This window comes from Gekko japonicus, unplaced genomic scaffold (genome assembly GCF_001447785.1).
Source record: "Gekko japonicus isolate JY-2015 unplaced genomic scaffold, Gekko_japonicus_V1.1 scaffold1666, whole genome shotgun sequence".
Classification (NCBI taxonomy): Eukaryota; Metazoa; Chordata; class Lepidosauria; order Squamata; family Gekkonidae; genus Gekko; species Gekko japonicus.
Window position 1 is genome coordinate 313,347 of NW_015170331.1, and position 4,167 is coordinate 317,513.

Here is a 4,167-nt window from a genome sequence, read left to right on the forward strand (position 1 = left end):
TAAGTGGGCGAGGCGGAGCCGCGCTCAGGCAAGCGGCACGTGGGGGCCAGGCCGCCCTATGGCGCAGCGGGGAGCGCGTGTAGCCATATGAGATGAGGCGGGGGGGGGGGGGAGGAGGAGGAGGAGGAAGCCGGTAGGGGAAGGGCCCGGACAAAAGCGGTGCGGAGCCCCAACAGAAGGCAGAGGCGTCCCGTGTGCTCGCGCGTTGCAGCAAGGTGAGTGGGGGGAGGCTTGGCTTGCAATATTTCCTACACTGGCACCCTTCTCCGTTCCTCCCCGGGAGACAGGAAAAAAAGGAGAAGCTCCCTTTGGGCTGTCCATACTCTTAGGACATCAGTATTCCAAAAATGAGCAAGGGTTTTTTTTTTTTTTGGGGGGGGGGTGGGGGGTGGTGTTGTTTGTTTTCTTGGATTGGTGGGAGATGGCAGGCTCCTCGGGGGCAGAGACCGCTCCGTTTTTAACCTGTGCTGAGCCCCAAAGGGGCCTGGTGGAGGGCGCTAAGCTCCTGGGTCCGTCGGGACCGCAGTGTGAAATACAAGAATGGGGTGTCAGAGGGAAGGGGGGGGGGGGGCCTTTTCTCCCAGACTTTGTAGGCTCCAAAGATGAGAAAGGGGCTTGGGGGAGAGGAAGCTGAGAATAACCCATAGGTTGTGCTGTGCATATTGTGTGTGTGAGTAAAGGAGGGGGGGGGAGGGAGGGCGGGGGGGGGGGGGCCTTTTCTCCCAGACTTTGTAGGCTCCAAAGATGAGAAAGGGGCTTGGGGGAGAGGAAGCTGAGAATAACCCATAGGTTGTGCTGTGCATATTGTGTGTGTGAGTGAGAGATGTACTTTTAAAAAGTTCTTTTGGGTAGAGAATATTTGCCTCTCTTATTCATAAGTGCTGGGAATAAGGATCATCCAGTTCTTTTGGGTAGAGAGAATATTTGCCTCCCTCGTTCATAAATGCTGGGAATAAGGATCATCCAGTTGTTTTGCGCAGAGAGAATATTTGCCTCCCTTATTCATAAGTGCCGGGAATAAGGATCATCCAGTTCTTTTGGGTAGAGAGAATATTTGCCTCCCTTATTCATAAGTTCTGGAAATAAGGATCATCCAGTTGTTTTGCGTAGAGAGAATATTTGTCTCCCTCGTTCCTGAATGCTGGAAATAAGGATCATCCAGTGAAGACTGGTTGGTGGTAGGTTCAGAGTGGAGGAAAAGTAATCTCTGAGCACCTGATGGACTTGTCGGATTCTTGGACGCAAGAGGATGACTAGAGCTTTAGCTTGCTTTTTACAGTCAGGGAGGATGGATTACTCAATGGTGAGATCCAAGCGATAGTTTCCCTGTTTGGAGACAGCCTACCTCAGGGTGTTGTATGCCGGGATAGAGGCAGGGTTGTTGCCTTCATGACCTGATTGTGAGTTTTGTGGAGGTTCTTGGCTAACCGCTGTTGGGAGAAAGGATGCTGGGACTAGATCTTTTGGCTTGATGGAAGGCAGGTCTCAGTGGGGCTTGGTCCTGTTCTGTTGCAGCTTGCCCCCTGGATTGAAAAGAGGGCTTGTGGGGTGATGCGATGGAGCGGATCCTTCTCTGCTCTTTTCCTTCCTTGATGCAGGCCTGTTGTGGTGGCTGTTAACTTTCTCCGGCCTCTTGGTGGGGCGTGCTGACATTAGCGTGATATTGAAAGCGTGTCATGGGAGGGAAGCTGCTTCAAGAATAAAAAGCTCGATGTATGAGCCGTGAAGTTCAGAATGTAATTTTCCATCTCCAGTATTTTGCTAACATAAGAAGGGGCCTTATGCCCCATAGTGGTGGCGGCGCTCTAAAGGTGTCCTGAACTCGGTGAGATATTTTTAATGGAAGATGCTGAGTATTGACCTTGGGGGTCTCACATGTGCAAAGTGTGTGCTTTTCATCTGAGTTGTACATGCCACAAAAATCTGTGGTTTTTTCTTCCAGATGCTAACCTTTCCCTTAATTTCTCTGCTTGAACTGTACTGGATAACTTGTTTAAATCTGTAAGGAGGCAAAAAGGCTGTGAGTCAGGAAGTTTGGAAGGCCTGGCTGGAAGACTTAAGCAGTCCACATGCCAGAGAGTTAAGTTCTTAAGAAAGGGGCTCCATGGACTCTTCCGGCAAAATGTTAGATGCCTCTGTTGCAGAGCCTGAAATTATACCACCATGTGCCTAGTGAATCCGTGTCTCAGACATACTCCACAAAGTTAGCTGTATGTAGGGCAAGGAATAAAAACATTGCTGGAATTTTCCTTCCGTCTGAGTCGGTCATAACTTCGATTTCCCACTGTCACATGTCGATAGGCAAATCTAAAAAAAAAGATGAATTAGAAATCTGAACAGAAAAGAGAACCGCTACTCTGCCAAACAGAAATGCAGCTACATTAAAAAAAAAAAACACACAAGCAAGCCCTAAGACAGATGTCGCGTGCACAGAGGAAACTGAACTGCATAGAGAAGGAATGTTGACATTCTGGTGCTGAGGGATATTCCAGAGCATACAGGCAAGTTCTTGGGGGAGGGGAGACTGGCTGATTTCTCATCTCTTTATCTGTCCAAGCGATCAGCTCCCGGGGCAGGAGGACCCCATAAGGCCATCAAGATGAGTGCTGCATCACCCCCCAAAACACAAATCAACCCTCAGGCTTCATTCTCAGTATGCGGTTTTGGCATTGCATTGGCAGTGTTTTACGGTGTGATCCTGTGTTAAGTTACTCCAGCTGAAGTCCACTGAAGTCAGTACCCTTAAACCAGAGTAACTCCCCCCCAAAGATTGTCTTGTTAAACACTCTGGTTCTTGGACTGCAGCCATTGCTAGAATTATAGCCATTTTAAAGGCTTCAGTGATGCTAAAGGTTTTTTTTTTCTCCCACGCTTTTGCTTTAAAGAACTGCACAGTGTGATCGAAAACATTGCAGCTGACATCAGATAAAGAGAAGGTGTAAAGCACAGCATAAAAACCCAAAGGATTCTTGCTTTTCTCTCCTTACTGGAATTCTGTTCTGATGAGTTCCTTCTTGCGCTCTCCCCCTCCCCCTTTTCATTTCATCTATTTAATTTATATCCCGCCCTCCCCGGTACGTGGGCTCAGGGTGGGTTACAGCAACAATAAAACAGTTCAAAACAATTACAATTTAGTACAGTTAAAACCCCAATAACATAATTAATAAAATGACAGAAACTCCTGGATAATCCCTGTATGGGTGTGGTCAGATGGCGTGTTGGGAGCGATTTAAATTGCTCCCGTCCCAGTGTGTGTTTTTTTAACCTGGAGAATTGCGATCACACTCACCGTCTTGTTACGGATCACTGCGCAGCCACATCGCTCCCCGCCGTCCACATGCAGGAGCATGCGTTGGTGGTTTTTCTTTCTCTGAGTTTGGGCCATCTGTACAATTAAAATTTTTGCACTTGTGCAGAACAGCGATTTCCACTTCAACCCAACTGCTGTAACACTTCCCTTTAAACTTTAAAGGAGCACTTCCCCTTTAAACTTTTACCCCGAAACTGCAACAAAACTAGGCATAACGCAGATGCGGCGCTCCACCTGTGCGCATACCGCTGACGCTAAAATAAAATGGCGGGCAAAGAGCAGAAGCCTCGGGTTTCCGAATGGAAGTGGCTTGACACTGCAGGAGTGATCAGACATCCGAAAAGTGCCGCTAGAACCGGAGAATCAGGAAAACACCAGTTGGGGACCTGGTAACAAAATACTCCGTTTTAAAGGGGGTTTGAGCCGGAAAGCAACGGCTGGGGATGGTGCGCAGATGTTGGATGTGTGAACGTGGATATAAAACCAGTTACTGAAGCATGCCGAAAGTGGACTAAGCGGCCCATCTGAACGCACCCTGTGTGTGTGTGTGTCCAAGATGGATCAAAGTGTTGGGCAAGTGGGTGTCAGTCACCACTGATGGTATGTTGACATAATGCAAAAAGAAAGGAGGAGTTGGAGCAGGGTGGCCGATGAAATCGGACACTCACTGCCTCCACCAAGGACGTTGTCACTGTACAAATAAAACTGCAAATGCCTTTCTGCAGTTCAGTAGTTTAATTTTGACTTTTTGTTTCAAATAAGCGTTTAGGGCACTGTTCAGTTCCATTCAAACAATTGATCCTTCCCTCTCCCCCCCCCCCCACCGGTCTTCAGCTGAAGGCGGTTTGACCTAACAG

At 48.3% G+C, this 4,167-nt stretch overlaps 1 protein-coding gene across 5 annotated transcripts in view; it reads left to right on the top strand.

Moving 5' to 3' along the window:
- The first annotated feature begins 120 nt into the window (after nt 1-120).
- The window catches only part of ACLY (ATP citrate lyase), a 101,891-nt gene continuing 97,844 nt past the window's right edge, over nt 121-4,167 (top strand). For all 5 annotated transcript variants that reach the window (XM_015418132.1, XM_015418134.1, XM_015418135.1 and 2 more), the window contains exon 1: nt 121-215. The gene's annotated coding sequence lies outside the window, so the exon portion shown is untranslated. The remainder of the gene's footprint in view (nt 216-4,167) is intronic.